This window comes from Barbatula barbatula, assembly GCF_947034865.1.
Source record: "Barbatula barbatula genome assembly, chromosome: 15".
In the NCBI taxonomy this organism is placed as follows: Eukaryota; Metazoa; Chordata; class Actinopteri; order Cypriniformes; family Nemacheilidae; genus Barbatula; species Barbatula barbatula.
In genome coordinates, this window is record NC_136778.1 from 2,904,091 (window position 1) to 2,926,698 (window position 22,608).

Sequence of the window (22,608 nt, forward strand, 5' to 3'; positions counted from 1 at the left end):
CTGCATTTTCTATAAAAAATATAAAAATATCAACCATACTGCTGGTTCCGTTCTGTTCTGTAAGCTGCCATTCAGTAGCCGCGTCTCAATATCGAGAACGTGGGATAACTCAACGTCTGATATTCCAGAGCTGCTCTATATCTTTAGGGGTGATGAAAAAAGTAAGGTTGGTCTTTGCGTACGACAAGCCGTATTTATGGCTTTCTAACCCGACAAGCTGCAAAGTTATATTTATATCAGATGGTTCCATGCGAGCGGAGGCTATGGGACTTGGCTGATTTTTATGGAAAGTTGAGATCTGCGAGCGGACGGAGATAATTGAAAATGCATGCGGCCCTTGGATTTTTCTTACACATGCTTTTTACTGAATCTGTGTGTGTTTATGTAGTGCGTGCGTGTGAATGTGTGCAACTTTAGATTTTTTTAGATACACCTGGCCTCACTAACATTTTCATAAGCTCCAATGGAAAGACCCACAAGCATGGGTTTTAATAACCCGACAAAGGTACCACCCATATAAATAAACAATTAATTATAGAAACAGAGAGGCTGTTTATTTAGAGGTCAAAGCTCTGACACAGACATCACCCAAAGAAAAAATATGTTTTCCGTTAACGTCTAACTTTTTTGAAGTCTGCTGTTCAAAAAAATAATATATGGTCTCATATCACACAGAAAAAACGCATAAGTTGTAATGCACTTTGGATAAAAACCAAAAGCATCGCCAACAGCACCATCAAAGTCACCAACGACTTTCACTGCCTACTACTGAAACAAATTCTCGAAACCTGACCAGCATGTTGTCTTTGTGGCAAGGGAACTTCGTCACTGACCAAATGGTCAGAGTGTGGTATCTCAGGTACAAAACCAGGGTGGACTGTCCCAGCGCCAAGCTTGCAACCTCTCCAAACTCCGAGCGTGACGCACAGAGCCGGCGTAAGCTGCGTGCGAGAGAAAGGTCAGCTTCTAGTCGCATTCATAAAAAAGAAAGAATGAAAGCAAGAAAGGGAGGGAAAAGGCAGCGGTCCCGAGTTTCATGAATGGGCCATTGTGATGAGCCTCGGTCCCGTCAGTGAATGTTTTCAATTCCATTTGATCCCGTAGTAAGACTGCTAATTGGTGAAGCGTGTTGCGCAGGTCAGCGCGAGGTTCCTTCTCTCTCCGTGAACGCACACTGCGCCTTCTGTAGATGGCCGTGGCCCGTGCCCCGTGAGACGGGCCTTACAAACAGGCACAGGGAACCTATTGGATAGTGATTTTCAGAAATAGATGGAGAGTCCTTTTAAACGGGGTCATTTGTGGTTTCCGCAAAACGTGGCTGAAGTGATGCCTATGTGAACAGCAGGTGACTTGACAAGGGTTCAGCTGTACTCTGGGAGTGGCACCCACCCCCTTTAGCATTACTATGTTGTTTCTCAATCTATGTCGATGCGAAAACAAACTTTAACATGTAATAGTATAGGCTATACCATTATCAAGGTGCGTGTACGGTTTGTCTTGAGTAACAAACAATTAGATTGTGATCTGCTCTTGAAGTAAAAACATACTTCTGTGATCTGCGTCTGGCCATAAGTCACCATTTCACCTCTATCTCTCCTCCGCTTCCTTAAGAGAGACTGGAGTTGGATTACGGATTTAATCAATAGCAGGTGTTTTCATAAGCGTCAGTTGCACGCACATGGAGAGTCACTGAAGAGATGCAACCGCCAAGCAGCTTTGGAGGGGTAACTCTACATTATGGGGACCGAATGCCCCACACAAAGAAAGCACTTACAATGTGGGGACATTTTGTTTGGTCCCCGTTAGAAGATGAACATTTAAATGTACATTTAATCTGTCAGGGTTTTGGGGCTTGTCTGTGCGTGCGTATTCCAGCTCCTTGCGCATCTATATTTTTGAGGGCCCAGTTGTCCCCAATAACACAGTAAACTATCATTACAGCACACTTCTTTAGATATATTAAAAGGCTAATACATTTACATTTTTTATATAATATCATGCACATGTTTGATGTTTAGGGTTAGGGCTGTGGACTGTATATCGTTAGCCTGGTATAAAGCCAACGAAAGTCTATGTAATGTCCAGACTAATAACGCTAGATCCCCAGATATATACCGCCACCATGTGGTTACTTTATGACCTACAGAAATTCAATTGAAGTTTGCATACATGATATGTATAATATGTCTGTGACATTTATTAATCAATCATAAGAATGACCACATTAGGATAACCACGAAATAATTGAAGAAACAATTAATTCATTCGCTAGCAATTTATGTTTTGGAGTGTCTATTTACACTGAGTACAAATAACCCGCCTTGTTGGTAGAATCTATTTGCACTAACTCCGCCCAGCAGTTTCCTGATTGGAATAGAGAGAGTGTAAAACCAGAGCGGAACATTTTCTCACTCACTCATTCACTGTCTCACTATCACTCACTTACTCACTGACTTTCTCACTCACTCAATTACTCACTGACTTTCTCACTCTCTCACTATCACTCACTTACTCACTGACTTTCTCTCTCACTCACTTACTCACTGACTTTCTCTCTCACTCACTCATTCACTGTCTCACTATCACTCACTTACTCACTGACTTTCTCACTCACTCAGTCATTCACTCTCTCACTATCACTCACTTACTCACTGACTTACTCACTCATTCACTCACTTACTCACTGACTTTCTCTCTCACTCACTTACTCACTGACTTTCTCTCTCACTCACTCATTCACTGTCTCACTATCACTCACTTACTCACTGACTGTCTCACTCACTCACTCACTCATTCACTCTCTCACTCTCTCACTATCACTCACTTACTCACTGACTTACTCACTCATTCACTCACTTACTCACTGACTTTCTCTCTCACTCACTAATTCACTCACTTACTCACTGACTTTCTCTCTCACTCACTCATTCACTGTCTCACTATCACTCACTTACTCACTGACTTTCTCACTCACTCATTCACTCTCTCACTATCACTCACTTACTCACTGACTTTCTCACTCATTCACTCACTTACTCACTGACTTTCTCACTCACTCATTCACTCACTTACTCACTGACTTTCTCTCTCACTCACTAATTCACTCACTTACTCAGTGACTTTCTCTCTCACTCACTCATTCACTGTCTCACTATCACTCACTTACTCACTGACTTTCTCACTCACTCATTCACTCTCTCACTATCACTCACTTACTCACTCATTCACTCACTTACTCACTGACTTTCTCACTCATTCACTCACTGACTCACTGACTTTCTCTCTCACTCACTAATTCACTCACTTACTCACTGACTTTCTCTCTCACTCACTCATTCACTGTCTCACTATCACTCACTTACTCACTGACTTTCTCACTCACTCATTCACTCTCTCACTATCACTCACTTACTCACTGACTTTCTCACTCATTCACTCACTTACTCACTGACTTTCTCTCTCACTCACTCATTCACTCACTTACTCACTGACTTTCTCACTCACTCATTCACTCACTTACTCACTGACTTTCTCTCTCACTCACTAATTCACTCACTTACTCACTGACTTTCTCTCTCACTCACTCATTCACTGTCTCACTATCACTCACTTACTCACTGACTTTCTCACTCACTCATTCACTCTCTCACTATCACTCACTTACTCACTCATTCACTCACTTACTCACTGACTTTCTCACTCATTCACTCACTCATTCACTCTCCCACTATCACTCACTTACTCACTGACTTACTCACTCATTCACTCTCTCACTATCACTCACTTACTCACTCATTCACTCACTTACTCACTGACTTTCTCACTCATTCACTCACTGACTCACTGACTTTCTCTCTCACTCACTCATTCACTCACTTACTCACTGACTTTCTCTCTCACTCACTCATTCACTGTCTCACTATCACTCACTTACTCACTGACTTTCTCACTCACTCATTCACTCTCTCACTATCACTCACTTACTCACTCATTCACTCACTTACTCACTGACTTTCTCACTCATTCACTCACTGACTCACTGACTTTCTCTCTCACTCACTCATTCACTCACTTACTCACTGACTTTCTCACTCACTCATTCACTCACTTACTCACTGACTTTCTTTCTCACTCACTCATTCACTCACTTACTCACTGACTTTCTCTCTCACTCACTCACTCACTCACTCACTCACTCACTCATTCACTCACTCACTCACTCACTCACTCACTCACTCATTCACTCACTCACTTACTCACTGACTTTCTCACTCACTCACTCACTCATTAACTATCACTCACTTACTCACTGACTTTCTCTCTCACTCACTCTCTCACTATCACTCACTTTCTCTCTCACTCTATCACTCTCTTTCTCTCTCACTCACTCTCTCTTTCTCTCTCAAAACCCCTCTGTTACTTTACATTACATAACATACATTTATTCACTGGGCAGATGCTTTTATCCAAAGCGACTTATAAGTAAAACATTGGTTACAGTTGGTAACTACCTGTAAATTGCTTTGGATAAAAGCGTCTGCCAAATGAATAAATGTAAATGTAGAGTTATTGGACAGTTATTGGTTAGTATATATGTGGAACAGGTATGTTTTGATGGGTTTTTGAAAGTTGTGGAGGATGCTGCAGCTCGGTTGGAGGTAGTTCATTCCACCACATGGGAACCGAATGAGTAAAGGTTTTTGCAACTGATATGGTTCCTCTGTTCTTTTTAATATACTGTACACAGGCACATGCACAGATAGGGCTTAACCTGTAAGCACATTGGTGGTTTGAATGTTTACAAATATTTAGCCAATAAACAATATTAAAAAGTGCTTGTGACTAAATCTTGTTGGATACGCGCAGACTGTTAATAAAATCTCATGACTCCACTTCCTCTATCTGGACTTAATGAAGTTCCACAGCAGCTGAACGTATTGCAAGGGTAAATAATTATCTCATTGTTTGAATAAGTACAGCATTTTCTAAACGCAAGAAACACTGTGTCTAAAATGTTCATATCTTATGCATTTAAGGTCTGAAAATGCAATGTGTTGTTATTAATTGTCAATTAATCTTAAACTTGTGAGACTATTATTTTGTTTTATTTGATTTGTCATTTAGATGTGACCACTTAAAAATAGGGGGGGGTGCCCCCTTTACAGTTTCAGCACAGGTCCTGGAAATAACTATTTCTGAAGAATTCCAAACAAAATCAATTTATTGTGTCAGGTAGGTTCAAACATCCATTCAGTTTCAATTCATAAAAAAAACAAAAAGTCATACCTGACAATATAGTCTAATAACAAAATCATGAAAACCAAATGCCAAAAAAGGAAAGAAAAGAAAACAGAATAAAAATTTTGTGAAGATTGCAGTGTACAATTGTGTTCCAAGATGCATTCCAAAACGAAACCTTCAGATCCAGGCGCGGACTAGGACTAAAAAGTCCCCCATCCATTCTGGTGGGGAGATGTGCCATTGGCAGGGGCAGTCCACATGAGCAGAGGTCTGCTGCAAAAAGCTCTAGGCTGCCTGAAGGCCAGTGTGTCCCTGTCCAGATCAACACCCGGCTTATAAGCAGAGGCTTGCTCGGAAAAGTCCACGTCATCCAGAATGCCAGTGTGCCCCTGTCCAGATCAACACACGGCATATAAGAAGAGGCATGCTGGGAAATGCTCTAGTCTTCCAGAATGCCAGTGTGCCCCTGTCCAGATCAACACACGGCATATAAGAAGAGGCATGCTGGGAAAAGCTCTAGTCTTCCAGAAGGCCAGTGTGCCCCTGTCCAGATCAACACACGGCAGATATAAACAGAGGCATGCTGGGAAAAGTCCACGTCATCCTGAAGGCCATGTGACCCTGTCCAGATCAACACACGGCACATTTGAAATGTAAATATGATTGTACTCTATACAGTTTATAGAACGATATTGTACATAAAGAATTTTGTAATATACATCTGCATATGGTGCTTTAGCAAGATTTATGCAAACTTACAAAATGGTGGGGCAGAAGGTCTCTCTTCGGAATGCTCCAGAAAATGGTCAGTTTTATGCAAACTTGCAAGCAGAACTGCAGAATTGAATTGCCTCAAATCAGCCTAATTTTGATGTGTTGCTGTCAGTTTATGAATAATACTAAAAGATTATGTTTATTTTGTATTATGAATTAAATATAATTTTTATTTTGAAAAAGTAAATATAATTTTTTATTTTGAAAAGTAAATGTAATTTTTATTTTGAAAAAGTAAATGTAATTTTTATTTTGAAAAAGTAGATGTAATTTTTATTTTGAAAAAGTCACAATCCGCCCATATATTTTGGATTGATATGTGTATGTCCTACGGTATATCCCAATATTCTGACAATTATGTTTATTTTTCAACATAACAGGGGTTCCAATGTCTACTTCAAACCCTGGTTCAGAAATCAGATATTCATTATCAAGCAAGTCAATACTGTTTGAAGGGCGTGGCAAAATTTTGCCCGTAATTACTTCAAAATCACCAGAGTACAGACTATAAAAATAAATGCTATCATTTTCGTCAAATTGATTTGTAAATGTTTTTACATTTATGAATTTAAGAGGATCAATGGAACCCTGCAGTTTAATTGTAGCCAAACCCTCGCTTGGAGTTGCTATGCATTGAGCTGAATACATCAGAGAATATTGATGCTTTAGAAAAATTACAAATATCTTACAACCATCAAGATTTTTTAAAAGATCACTTGTTGTAATTATGTTGCCACAGTCAACATAGCAACCTTGACCTATGCTTTGTACGTTTTCTTTTATTACTGACCAAATAATAATAACACATGGATTATTCCACATCAATGTTTGATTGTAAGGAGGTCTCATTTTTCCATTTTCAATACAAATTGGACCAGATTGAGATATTAACTGATAAATTACCTGTAACAACATTTCATAGCTTTTAAAATGTGAATTTAATCTATTAATAACAAATCCTAAACTAGTTGTTCTCTTTTTTTTAACAACACATGGACCGTTACATTTTGTTTCTATACGAGAATAGTTTTTCTTAACTTGAAAATATGTAGCAATTAGCTTACAAATTTTCATAAAAGTTATCATTTTCTAATTCATGAATGACAGAAAACAAAAAGAATTCACATTAGTATACATCACAGCAGTACCAGATATGGTAGGCAGCAGTCACAACTTTTATTCTAGTAAATAGTTTGTATGTAAAATGTATTGGTAATAATAGAAATACATTTAAAAAGTTATAAAGTCATACCTGGATCATCCTTGCTTTTTTTTATGGTTTAGCGACAGAAATCTGGGCAATTTATAGAAGCTATAGGTGTGGTGTGTGAGGGAGGTGCTGATACAGAGAAACGAAACCTGTATGCTTCTCCTTTACAAGAAAATAAATGAATATTCTTTTGCATTTAAGTATGATAGTAAAAATGCATGCTTTGTACAGATTAGTTTCTGTCCACACAATTTCTTGCAGTCCGGCAGGAGGAAGGGTTGGTTGGTTGGTTTCAATGTGTTGTGTTTTCATGTCATGTCACGTCAAGATTATCTATAAATGATAGAAACCACACGTTACAGTGATTTTATGACTTTTTTAATGTCAGAAATGAGAACAAATCAAAACTAGGACTTGTATTCAGATAAAAATTAAAGTCTGTCATATCTAAACTTAAATCAAATGAGGGGCTAGGGCCTGTGTCGATAACAGAATATCATTTATGTGAACAATGTACAGATTTGACCAGATAAAACAGGCATTTCTACAAACTCTGTTGAAAAGGCCATCATGTTTTCATAGAAGGGTAACTTGAAAATCTGAAAGTTCAACAGTGAAACAACAATAAACAAAAATAGAAAAAAATGAAATGAAATGAACTTGGAAGTCCGTGTATTGTATAGGCAAATTGTCGTTCTTGACATTTCACGTCTTTCAAACATGTCTGCAGCGTAAAAGCACATTTGGAACTCATTACAACGTCACTTTACAGTTTAGGGAAACTGAAATGGGCAAACAAGACACAAAAGAAAATAGGAAAAGATAATGGTTTTCCACATGAAAACCAATAAAAGACCACAAGACAACACAGACTGGGATCGTGACAGTGATCAAATTGGGACAACTGTACAACATTTTTTTTTATTAATAAAGAACAATTTGAACAAAATTATACAAATAAGAGTATATAAACCTAAAGTCAAGGATATCGAAAAAGGAATAAAACCTTAACTGAAAGGCATTTTACATAAAAAGCTTTGTATTTATTAAATAGCGCTATACTTTTCCTTGCTTTTACATTTACACTTGTTAGTATTGTTTGTCCAAATGTATTTTAACTTTATTTTTAAAATGCTCAAAGTGGGGTATTTTTTCTCACCGTTTAACTTTATGAATATGAAAAAGGGCAATTACAGTAATTAAATCAAATATAAACATCAAATCAACATCATCCTCCAATGAAAAACATTTAAGCAAAATATCAGATTCCACAAGTTTAACAAAACATATAGTTTTAATTTCAAAGTAATTATTGATTTCTGTCCAAAACATTTGTGTCAGGACACTCGCAAAAAAAATTATCTATAATCTCAGGGGATTTCTTGCAAAGATCTACAATATCCAATTTAAAACGTCACCAATGATTTAACTGGATAGACTCGATGGAACATTTTATATGACACTTTTTTGACCTTATTTGTGATGCAATAAAATGTAGGACAATTGCGTCCTGATGCATTAATTTTCACACTTTAAAAGCAAAGCATGTGTGGTATCATTATGTATCGGTCTTGCATTTGGTTGCAACACACAAAATGAAGAAAGGTTGTTGTCAATCATGTACATGTGACTTTATATACTGACAGAAAAAGTTTCATTATAGATTTAAAAGCATGGATGTTTATTACTTTATATTTACTTTTCAATAATTTACTGTATATGATTTTACAGTAGAAACTAAAAAATATGTGAATCAGAACAGAAGCAGGCGCAAAGACAAAATATATTTTTTATTAATTGGTTTGTGTGGTATTGTTAGTGGAAGCCTATGAATGTGTTTTGTTCTCATGTCAACTCATTCTTCATTGTCTGCGTTGGTAGAAATTCTGTTTGTTAGAAAACAAGGTTGTTTAAGAAAAAACTATTTACTGTGGATTTTAAATATAAATAAACAGCAAAAGTGAGTGTCAGAAATCTAGAAAACAGGAAAACCAAGGGATGTGTTCAGTTGAAAATCACATGAGGAAAGTAATTTTGCACTATAGGTCATGCAGAACAAAATGCTAAAAATGTTTATAATTTGCAGAAGAACTTGAAGAATAGGTTTGACAAGTTAAGACACAAGCGCTTCTCATACACAGATGAAAAAGTGACTCATGAACCTGTCAGTCTTCTCTGTTCTTTTCTATAAGTAGGTTCAGTGCTGCATATTTAAAATGTTTGGACTCTACATTCAATTTTCTTTTATGAATTAGTCCATTCATTGTTTTGTCTCAAGATGCACGCAGTAATGTTTGTTTGTAAAGTATGTTTTTTAAAACACCTTAAATATCCTTATTTAGTTAAAGCCTTGGCTAATCCCTGCGCAGGAAACCGCCCCGATATGTGATCAAATGAATCCATGTATGGTATTTGTACATTGTTGTTTCTTACATTGAAACTCTTTACAATCCTTTGGAACATTTAGAAACATACCACAAAGACACACACACAAAACTGTATCTACATTCACAAGGACAACAGGTGGGATTAATAGATGGGATTTTTAGTTGTCTATTAGATTTTGTTTGTGCTGTTTAGATAATATAAGACATAAAGCATTACACTTTTAACTTTAAATACATCCTATTTAAAATGTTTTGTTTATAAAAATGCTAAATGAATTTAAATACCTATAATAATATAAAGCCATATAATTTCATCAGACATGTAAAAGAAAATCTTTGTGATATCTAAAAGAGCAAATAATTCTGTAGGTTTGGTGTGAGGAAGATGCTCTTATAGAGAAATGAAACTCTTCAGCTTTCCATTTACAAGAACAGCATGAATGAAAATCTTTGGGTGGAGTGCCTGTTCATTTCTATCCACAGTCCTTCACATCTACTGTATATCAACGTATATGGAGTATATAGTGTTTCACTTTATGTTCCTTTTATATATTACTATTTTATTTGATCATTATATTACTCTAAACTACTTTATATTCAATCGTTTAAGGTTGTTACAGATTAAAGAAAATTATTTTATAGTATCGCCCTAGCGTGATTACTACAGTACAGAAACACACATACACGGACTGAGATTTTCTAACCGGATGAATCAGACAACAAGGCGGTACTGTAAAAGGTGCAAAGACATAGTCCAGATTAAACAAAATTTAGAAAACTATTTTTGTAACTAAAATGTTAAGAATTTGCAGAAGAACTTGAAGAACAGGTTTGACAAGTTAAGACACAAGTGCTTCTCATACACTGATGAAACAGTGACTCATGAACCTGTCAGTCTTCTCTGTTCTTTTCTATTAGTAGGTTCAGTACTGCATATTTAAAATGTTTGGACTGTACATTCAATTTGCTTTCATGAATTAGTCCATTTACTGTTCATTGAGAATGTTGTTGTTACTGACATTTAAAGATTTAAAGTGAAATGTACGGGAGGAAACATACAGCAAAGAAAAAAATCTAAATACACAAAGGGATCTATTAGGATTTATTTTTGTCAGATATATGTGAAGTTTTGCTTCTGGTGGTTTGTTGAATTTATTGGGTATATGCTATTTTCTGACAAATTTCTGTACAGTTATCTTTTCTTATCCTACCATGAGGTTATTGATTGACTTTCACAGTTGTCTTTTCAATAATGATCTACCACAGGGAGACACATTTTTTTGTCTTTTGTAAAGTTCATAGAAAGTGTTTTACAGTGGTCATTCTAAACAAACTCCATACAAATTAATAATTTATTGATTTCTTAATGTACTGATACTTAAAAAAACATCTTTAAAGGCACAGATAATACGTTTGACATACTGTATGTTTTTTAAATAGACGATGATCTCTAAGATTTTGATTAGAATTATGCTGTCCTGTTTCTCCAGTTCAAGGTAAAAATGCGAAGTTGTACAGCCTTGCATGAAGGTAATGTCATTGAAGCCACTTATATAAGTCACTAAAAAGTGCCTTGGTGGCCTTCTGAAACCAGCGTTTGGATTTAAGATCCAGAACAGATGGAATGTTTTCTGTAGATAAAGAGCAGCATGACAAATTTCTGTGACTCTGACTTTTAGTGAAATGTTGAATACAAATGCAATTACAGTATTTCGCAATTGCTAAAACACTAAACCCCATTCTCTGAACCCAATGCTCGGTAGCCTGAACCCATTTGTCGAATCAGTCACTTCGTAGGCAAAACCTTAAACAAGTTCAGGTAGTTAAGACACTGTTTGCAAATCTCATCCACTCTTTTTGCAAAACTCTAAAGACATTCTTACTCACTGAAACACATTTTGCACTGTGTTGCAAAATGGTAATTACATGTGGCAAAAGTTAAACACAACTACAACACAGCTGTCATCGTTTACACACAACAACTCAAAATGTTCACACTTCTTTCTAATGATGTGATCAAATCAGTTGTCTAGAATATAAGACAGTACAGGTGGCCCAGATACATTGAGTGTTGATACCACAATGGATGGAAACAATGTGAGAGGCAGAGGAGGAAGAGGATGAAGAGTTCATGGACAACGAAGAGCAAGATCAAGAATAGTAATTTCAGATCAAATTTGGGCAACAGTAATAGACCATCTTTTTGTTCATGGAATAACAATGAGGGAAGCAGGACAAAGCGTACAACCCAATTTGTCCAGATTCTCTGTGGCCACCATAATCAGGACATTCAGAGAAGAGAACAGGTAAATGTATTGTTTTTCTAATTTGTGCGATGTATGTACATACACTTTTGCAGAAATATGTCTTTTTGTAACACTTGCAAAACTATTTATTTATCTCTTTTATATATAGAGGGTGTTTGAAATGGATTCCATGAAAAGGCCCCATAATTATATTTTTGTAGATGAAGCAGGGTTCAATCTGGCGAAGAGGAGAAGGAGAGGCTGGAACATAATTGGCCAACGTGCCATTGTGGAAGTCCCTGGCCAGCGCGGTGGCAATGTCACCCTATGTGCAGCCGTAAGCAATGGGGGGGTTCTCCACCGTCATGCAACCCTGGGGCCATATAACACTGACCATCTTCTTACATTTCTGGGTGGTCTTCGGGATGCTTTGTTTGAACATGAGCAGGATCATCAGCAGGCAGTGCATCCTGTCTATGTTGTGGTTTGGGACACTGTCAGCTTTCACCGTGGTGTCCGAATACATGAGTGGTTCAACATCAAGCAGCGATTCGTGATTCTTTGCCTTCCACCATAAAGCCCTTTCCTCAACCCAATAGATTCTTTGCCTTCCACCATAAAGCCCTTTCCTCAACCCAATAGAAGAGTTTTTCTCTGCGTGGCGATGGAAGGTCTATGACTGTAACCCATATACAAGGGTAAATCTTTCGTGATGACAAAGGTGTGGAGTGTTGTCAATGCTGGATCCGACACACGAGAGGGTTCTTCCCCCATTGCCTAGGAAGGGACAACATTGCATGTGATGTGGACGAAGTCCTCTGGCCGGACCCAGCACGAAGACGGAATGCTGAGGCAGGAGGAGTCTCTCATTGACTTTGATTTTGCAATTGCACAATATTTTGTGTGATACGCTTTTCATTTAGAGTTGTCTTTGTTCTTTGGGCTTACTTTATTTTTATGCTGAAAATACAGAAATTCAATACTGTATTACTTGCAGTACTTACAGTATGCAATATATTTGTTAGAGTTGTTAATTATTTACTTTTATTTGTCAAAATTATTTTCTATATGCAATAAACATTTTTTATCTGTAACTACATTCCCTGGACGCTGTGTTGTCAATTTTTTGATGTAGTGTCTAATGAATGCTGATAAGTGTTTATATATTGACTGGCTGTGTTTGTTTTGAAAGCATTCTTTGATTTTTGAGCACCGATCAAATGGTTTTGAGGCAAGTGCTTGATTTTGCCAGAAGAGTCAGGGGTTTTGTGAATGTAGTTTAAAGACTGGGTTTTGTGTTAAAAGTTTTGAGAATATGGGTGAAGCTTTCAAGAAATGTGTTTTAGCAATTGTAAAATACTGTAATATGATCTGCTATCAAGAGAGTTCATTAAATAAGGCACTTTCACATTTCCATTCTGGCAAACGTCTTTAAATTAATCTAAATCTAACTCGATTCAGATATTATCTTGTTATCATATTTATATTTGGGTAACTATCCAATTGTCCTGTGTTAGTTGAGTACATCCTTGCAAACATGTAACCTTCATCCTACCACAGTAAACTTCAAATTGCTGCTGATTCAAGGCAAAAATTTAATCTAGATTATCTGTTTGAGTTTGTGAAAACTGTATCCAACAATGCAATGTGCTGAATGAGTGATCAATAATTTTAGTTTTTCAAGAACAGAAAATGTATCTAATATATCTACTTAAAAATAATTTAGTCAATGATGATAATTTTACTTGCATATACAGTCTCCAAGTGACTATAGACATAAATGACAAAAAGCCAAAAAGCATTTAAATTTCACATAAATTAAATATATTCAACTATATCTTTTTGTGGACGAGCATTGTGCAATAATGACTCAACTGTCAAGACATGTGTTCTTTGCTCTTTAATAACAACAACAACGTTCTTCAAAAACAAAGATTTTTATATTATATTATACGAAGAGAGAGGGAGAGGGAGACAGTACGCTTGACTGGTCCAAGGCTGGACCCGTAGTGCCATTCATAGTGCAGTGTGGAGGATTGGATTGGATTCAATTTTTTGTCATTACACACATACAAGTACAATGTAACGAAATGTATTGTAGGATGTTCGGCTGTAGGTGTTTTCAGCATGATGAGACGCATTTCCTACACAGAAAGACAATAATAAATATCAATTGAAACTTATTTCTATTTTATTGCTACCAAACTACAAGAAGAATAAGTTAGTTGACAGTGACCGTCATGTAACAAACCTTGAAACATTGATGTTTGTGTCCAAGATGCATTTCAGACCTACTTTTGTCCAAGATTAATTTCAATGTCACTTCCGCAAGGCTGCAACACACAAAACATCTCCAGACCAACACAAGACCCCTGTGACATTTGGAATATGAAAATTAGATCGTTTACACAACTAAAAAAAAAACTTAACACATAAGTATTCAAAGCATCTGCATATGGAGCATCAACAATATTTTGAAGAACTTACATGTTGTTTTGGGTAAGGCACAAGATCTCTCTTCGGGACACTGCCAGACATGGAGCGTTTTTACAAGTACTGACTTTTACAATTACAGAACTGCAACATTGTCATGTATTATGGGTGTCAAGCTCTGTTGCTGGAGGGCCGCTGTCCTGCAGAGTTTAGCCTTGACACCGCCTGAAAGTTTCTAGTTACCCTGAAGACTTGCATGCAGGTGTTTTGAGGCTGGTTGGAGCCAAACTCTGCAGGATTACGGCCCTCAGGAACGGAGTTTGACACTCCTGTTTTAAAGACTCCAATGAAAGTCAGATGATGGTGGTTTGGGGGACTATAGTGGTGTAGGAATTCTCATTTAAATTATACAAAAATCAGTAACTAATTATTTTTATATTCATTGATTTGTACTTTTTTTTGTTCAATATTTTTATTGCAAAATTTTTTTTAACTACAATTTTAAAAAAGACTCATCAAATTGAATAAAACGGCCAAATATGTCTAATTCGGATGTGGAAGCCCCTCTAAATAGCCCAGCCACCTGCAGTTTCCCGTCCTTTTCTAAATAAACAGGACCTCCACTGTCCCCTTCAATCCCTGCTTTAGAAATCAGAATTTCTTTTTTTAGCATGTCTTTTATGCCGGGATGATGCGGTTTAATTTTGGCGTGCATTTCTTTAAAGCCTTCTTTAAGGTTCAGAGTAAAAAATTTAACGCTGTCGTTTATGTCAATTTGATTTGATATTTGTATATTTTCGAATTGTATAGGATCCATACAACCTTGCAATTTAATTATAGCCAAATCCTTGTCTTGATTCGTTTTTATACATTGACCCACATAAGTGAGAGTATATTCACCATTAAGAAACACTACGTCTATACTACAATTATCAAGTTTCTCAAAAACATGATAAGTGGTTACTATTAATCCAGTACTATAATACAAACCAAGCCCTCGACTAGAGAATTTCTCTTCATTGTCGCGATAAATAAATATACCACATGGAAAATAACTATTAAATTTAACATTGTTGTATGGTATAATTTCTCTGTTTTTTTTAAATATTGGACTAGATCTATATTTTAACTCTGTTATAAAACATGTTATATCATACTCTCTAAATATCGAAAAGAACCATTTAAAATTATCTAAAAAAGTGAAACAATTATTTGCGGTTTCATCATTTGTAAAAGCCATACTTGTAAAATCGTCCTTGTCTGAATCGTATGTGGATCATAGGAAAACAAAAATATTTAACATTATTAGCAAATATTGCAGCATACCAAATATGGGAGGTAGCTCCAACTAGTGGATATTCGGTATTTAAAACATATTTAACTACAATAATAATTGTATTATTTAAATAATATAAAGCCATACCTTTTAATGCAGTCAACAGTGCCAAAGCACACCCGGAAATCTGGGCATTTTATAGAAGCTAATGAAGGTGTGGTCGAGGGAGGTGCTGTTAGAAATGAAACCTTTATGCTTCCCATTTCAAAGAACAGAAAACAGAATACGGGTATTGTTTCAACAAACACTCTAGACACAGACGAAAGTTTCATATTATATTATTTTAAATCCCGTACTTAATCATTTGACATGTTATAATATTACAACTTTGTGGTATGACAACTACACTGCAATTGTTACGATCCCAGTCCGTGTTTCCCCTGTGTTTGTGAACTTTTATGTTACTTCCTGTTCTGTGCCAAGTTTTTTCCTTTGTAATTTTTTAGTGTTAATACGTTACTCCAGGGGTGTATTCCAGAAAGCAGGTTATGTGACTTACCCGGGTAAGTTTAGGAGTAAGTACGCGTATAACCTCTGCTTTCGGTTCCAAAAACGGAGGTAATTTTCGGGTTAGGTAAGTAACCATAGCAACTGACTCTCTAAGGCTAACCTGCTCCGGAGCAGGTTATGTTGCAGGGTTAGTTTGTTTCAGAGAGGTTTCCGAGCATGGCGTGCCTTTTTGATGAGGATCCTGTGGACGTAGAGGCACATGTTATACGGGTTTTTTCTCGCCGTCTTTTCTTATCCTAAATGAAATATTGAAGTATGTAACGAACGAAACTGTGTATTTACATGCATTACATTATTGTGCGGTGTGCCCTTTAAGAGACTGATCACGTCATTCCTGACGCGCGCTATGCGTGATGACGTTGTTGAGTTGAGAGTGTAGATGCTAAGCGTGCTCTACCATCTTTCTATACTTTTTTTTTGTTAGTTTTTTTTTGTGACGCTGGGAAAGAGTAATCTCTCATGTATGAGAGGATTGCGTTGCTTGTGTTACCTGCCGTTAAATGTGCGTGATACAGCCTTTACGCCTCTAACCTCTTTCTTCTATTGACTTTGTGAGTGCTATCCTGGTCAAAGCGTTACAAGAAACAGGGTGGAGTGCCTGTTCAGTTGATCATTTTAAGGTTGTTAAAGAATATAATGTTACATTATTCCCCAAGACCACTAAAGATAGGCTATAACTGTCAGATAAGAGTTTTTTTGTATTTGATATCAGTTATGAAACAGTAACTTTATAACAGTGTCAAAAATGTGTTTTCTGATGAAAGTCGCAGTCTGTCATATCTACAACCAGCAATGCTTAGAAATATACAGGAGATGCAGGACCAATGAGAGATCTCATTTACGGGAACAACGTACAGGTTTAACAAGTTGGATCACGGGCGAGAGCAGTAAAAAATGCTGTCACACTTCTCATAAAGGTGACCTGAAAATTTGACACGGGATGAAACAAATACTAAAATCAAACAAGATGTCTAAAAACGAAACATAAAGGGGCGATTTCACAGACAGGGCTAACAGGTTGAATGTGTCTTGATCGAAAACAACTTACACTGACATATCTTAAAAAATATAATTGGCATTGTTTTGTCTCGAGATGCACACCAGTTATGTTTTTTGTAAGGTACGTTTTTTTAAAACAATCGAAAAATATTCCATTTTAACGAAACCCTAATCGAAGTCCATTCTTTGTTTTGTCTCAAGATGCACGCAGTAATGTTTGTTTGTAAAGTATGTTTTTAAAACGCCTTAAATATCCTTATTTAGTTAAAGCCTTGTCTAATCCCTGCGCAGGAAACCACCCCAAAATGTGATCATATGAATCCATGTATGGTATTAGTAGGCTACATTGTTGTAATTTACATTGAAACTCTTTACAATCCTTTGGAACATTTAGAAACATACCACAAAGACACACACACAAAACTGTATCTACATTCACAACGTTTATCAACATTAACGTTGATAAAATACTAATTGTCGGAGATTTTAATATCCACGTAGATAGCGCTAACAATGCATTAGTGGCGTTTACAGAACTACTAAAATCTTTTGGAGTAATAAAACACATTAAAGGACCCACTCATCGATTTAATCAGACACTAGACCTGATTATATCTCACGGAGCCGATCTAACCAATATAGATATTATGCCTCAAAGCGACGATCTCACCGAACACTATCTTAACAGGTAGCTACTTTGCGCACGTCAGGAATCAGCCCTTTAACTCGTTATCGACAGGATAGAACAATTACCTCCACTACTAAAGATAGTTTCGCAAAGAGCTTGCCAGATCTGACTCCTTATAACCATACCAATAAATAAAGAATCGCTCGATGACATGACCAGCAAATTGGGCACTATTTTCTCTAATACATTAGAAGCTGTCGCACATATGAAGTAAAAAAAGATCAATGAGAAAAATATTGCACCATGGTACAATAGCACCACTCGCGCCCTTAAAAGAGAAACTCGCAAACTAGAGCGCAAATGGATAAAATCGCAATTAGAGGTCTTTAAAATGGCGTGGAAAGAGAGTGCACAATGTTCAAAAGGGAGAGTGCAAAAAGGCACTAAAAGCAGCAAAGGCTGAGCACCTAAGTAACCTCATAGAAACCATCAAAAACAATCCAAGGTTTTTATTTAGCACAGTCGCTAAATTAACAAGTAAACAGACACCACCTGACCTGGCTATTCCGCCGCACCTCGGTAGCAATGAATTCATCATATTTTTTATGTCTAATGGTTAGAGCGTTGGTCTTGTGATCAGAAGGTTGCCGGTTCTAATCTCAGTACCAGCAGGTCATGACTGAAGGGCCCTTGAGCAAGGCACCTTACCCCTGATTGCTCTGCAGTAATGTGCCACTGTATAAAAAAAGACTACTTGTAAGTCGCTTTTAAAGCGTCTGCCAAATGAATACGTGTAAATGTAAGACCCAGGGCCCAGTTTTTCAAAAGTAATCCACTAGGATTTTGGATAACGGATTGGATCAAATCTTGAAAATGTGTTTTTCAAAAGAAAAAATGGATCACATAATCGGATTAGATCACGTAATCCAATCTTGGTTTTGATCCGGATCAAACCTTTAGTTTGGGTTTTTCTGAACTTTTTTGTAGGATTTGGATCACTTTGATCCAAAATATCTGGATTAAACTGATCCCATCAGAAGGGTGGATTCAGCGTGGATTTCATGCCCAAAATGTAATGAAAACTTAAAAAATGTATCAAATAATACTATATTTGGATCGTGCAGTATCTTACAAGATATCCTATTTAGTCATAAGGTTTTAATTGTATTTGTTCATCCGTCAGGCTACAGTGATTAAACTTATTCAGCCTTTCAGTATAGGCCTAAAGCAAAGTAGAAAAAGTTTGGCCTCATAAAATAATTATCCAAACCAAAAACAATACATTTTATTCTGTCACTAATTGATATATATATTCATCACAATCGAAAATATTTTTGATTTTAGAATATTTATTAGTGATGCATGCAAGGATTACAGAATAACCAAAAAAATGCAAAGAATGGCAATCACTGATGTTTGAAATCCGATACAAAACCAAATCAGAAATAGTGTCTAACTATTGTGTCCCTTGTTGCACGTCCTGTTTGCTCGTTCTGGCAGAGGAACAACTGACTCTGACCAAACTGCAGCAAACCAAGGCCAGACTTGAGATACGCCTCCTAAAGGCTACGCTCAGACAAGCTGGTCTCTCCACATCAGATGAGCAAGTCTGAAATTATTGTGGAGTATTTGACATTAACTCTTTTTTTAATTCAATATATCTATACTTGATGCTTATTATAAATATCCTCAATGTACAGTGTTTGTATTGTAGGTCTCAGATGAGCGGACTGCAGGAAGAGGATGGGGTGGGGTTTTTCTTCTTTTTAGTTTTTTTTAAATGTGTGTGTTTTCATTTCAAATAAAAATAAACTTATATTGACCCCACATTAGCTATTCCACTTGTTGCTCTTTACATATCTATAGTTCTACATTGTGATTTCCTATCCTGTTTGAGCACTGGTTATCCAGCACTGGTTATCCAGATTTAGTGATCCTGAAAAGTTCCTATCCGGATCAGATTGATCCAATCCGATGTTGCTTTAAAAAACTGGCTCCAAAAGTAAGATGGATTACGTGATCACGGATCGCAAAAAAAGGATTACTAAATCCGGATCAATTTTATCCGGATTAAACCTTTTGAAAATCCGGGCCCAGATGATTCCTCCCAGCTATCCAAATTGGCAGAGTGCATTGAAGATATAAAACATTGGAGGGCCTGTAATTTCCTTCTTTTAAATTCTAATAAAACAGAAATATTACTTATCGGACCAAAGACACACAAACCGAATATTTCGGATTATAAACTGCAAGTTGAAGGATGTAATGTTACTCTAACAAATACAGTAAAAGCCTAGGCGTTATATTAGACAGCAACCTATCATTTCGAAATCACATCTCAAATGTCACAAAAACAGCTTTTTCCACCTAAGAAATGTTGCCAAGTTACGAAATATTCTATGTGATTTTAGAAGTTTATTCATGCATTTAGGACCTCAAGACTTGACTGCTGTAATGATCTACTTAGTGGTTGTCCTGCATCATCAATAAACAAACTACAGTTAGTTCAGAATGCAGCTGCCAGAGTTCTAACCAGGTCCAGAAAATACGATCACATAACCCCAATTTTATCAACCCTTCACTGGCTAACCATTAAGTATCGTATTGACTTTAAAGTTCTTTTAATCACTTAGAAGCTCTGTTAGGTAGGTAGGGGCTAAACCCTTCAAGGCTTTATCCCCTACCTACCTAACAGAGCTTCTATCACACTACAACCCATCACGCTCTCTAAGATCTCAAAACTCAGGACTTTTGATAACACCTAGAATAACTAAATCCACCAAAGGGGGTCGAGCTTTCTCATACGTAGCACCTAAACTCTGGAATAGCCTTCCTGACACTATTCGAGGATCAGACACACTCGCCCAATTTAAATCTACATTAAAGACGCATCTTTTCAGCCAAACATTCACTTAATGCAAAATATGCAAAGTAAACCACCAGGAGATGCTGACATTAGATATTATTTACTAGGTCTTTTTTATAACAAGTTAAACTATTCATGTACTGTGTTTTACCCTTTTTTGGGGGGTTTTCCGTTTTTTCCCCTGTAAAGCTGCTTTGGAACATTGCAAATTGTGAAAAGCGCTATATAAATAAAATTGAATTGAATTGAAAGGACAACAGGTGGGATTACAGTTTTTCTCAATTGCTAAAACACAATTTCTGAAACCTTGCTCCATTTTCTGAAAACATTGAACACAAAACCTCATCTTCAAGCACTATTTACAAAACCTCTGACTCCTCTTGCAAAATGAAACTTTCGACTCAAAACAGTTTTACCTGTGTTCAAAATCAAACACTGCTCTCAAATCATAAACAAAGTGATCAAAATGAAATACACTATCAAGCAGTCAGTAAACAATTCACCAATAAATAGAAAATACATTGTTCAAAACATAGTTCTCAGGGAGAAGTACATTTTTTATCTCAAAACTATTTTTATCTTGAATGCTTTCTAGTTACAAGAAAAGAAAATCTCTGCTTGTATGAAAACATGATGGAGTGCCTGTTCATGTCTGTCCACATTCCTGTATTTTCATATTAATTTATGTACTGACTGAAGAAATTTCAACCATGTTTCTGTTTATATTACTTTAGGTTTTACATTCAAATTGCCCATGATCACTACAAAGAAATAGTTCAGATATGGGTGTAAAATGATCTCAAGTACGAAACATTTAAAAAATGTTTAATAGAAATCGTGATCATAGGAACTCTGTGTAGAAAGTCATAGTGTGAAAAGGCATAGTCATCTATCACAAGTTTTGCATACTGCACAACATGGTTATGCAAATAAAATGCAGACGTACTTTAAGAACAGGTTTGACAAGATAACACAAAAGCTTTTCTCATCAAACAAACGGGAATTATGAATTTGTCAATCTTTTTTGTTCACCTATCAGTGGGTTTAAACAGACAAAATGCACATGTGTCAGTCCTTATATTGTGGAGGCAGGTTTAGACAAACATTAACCTGCAATTATATAATTGCACATACATTTAGCATTTTAAAAAGTCACTGTCAGGCATTACCCTCTCTCTCTCTCTCTCTCTCTCTCTCTCTCTCTCTCTCTCTCTCTCAAACACACATACACAAAAACACAATCTCACTGTCATCTCCCTTTCTTTCTCATAAACATACTTCTCTAAATGAATAAATATATTATTGATATGGACATAAAGATCCTTTAATAATCACCATCTCAACAAAAGTGATTTCAGACCTGCAATGTTTTGTTGATTTATTATGCTATTTTATTATATGCAGTAGGCCAAAATATCTGTGTCCAATGCTCTTGCTCCCTGAGGCAATGGATTGATTTCTAAACAGTTCATTCATATGATTTTTACAATGATTTTACAGCAGTGATCCACCAGATGGAGACAAAAGTTTAGAGATTCTTTATAAAACAAAGGTCATTTTTATTTCTTAAAGTACTAGAGCTAATGGAGTTTGTGCTTACAAAACAAAAACATATTTTAAAGCTAAGCCATTGTATGTTTCTATACATGGATGATTATATTAATATACAATAGTTATTATTGAATCTTGCTGTCCTGTTTCTCCAGTACAAGTAAAACAGTTAAAACCCTTTAAATGAGACCATAGCAGTGTTATTTAAACATGAGAGACATCAGCAATGGTCATACTTTCATTTTAACATGTAAAGAGCAAACTGGAATTTCCATACATTTTCTGTCAGACATAAATGTATTAATAGTCTTGTCCTGATTCGCTGTTAAGACATTTAGGTAACCATGTCAACCATGCAGTCTAAATCTTCAGTTGGAAATGCATCCCTGATCAAATAATGTCTTACATAAAGGCAATGATATCATAT

At 36.3% G+C, this 22,608-nt stretch overlaps 1 long non-coding RNA gene across 1 annotated transcript; it reads right to left on the minus strand.

Moving 5' to 3' along the window:
- Nucleotides 1-13,742: 13,742 nt before the first annotated feature.
- Nucleotides 13,743-15,737, minus strand: LOC306905054. Its single transcript, XR_013787690.1, has 5 exons — nt 15,715-15,737; nt 14,594-15,551; nt 14,346-14,491; nt 14,110-14,230; nt 13,743-14,002 (listed from the first exon to the last, which is right to left on the minus strand). It is a non-coding gene; the product is annotated as an uncharacterized lncRNA (long non-coding RNA).
- Between the last annotated feature and the right edge of the window lie 6,871 nt (nt 15,738-22,608).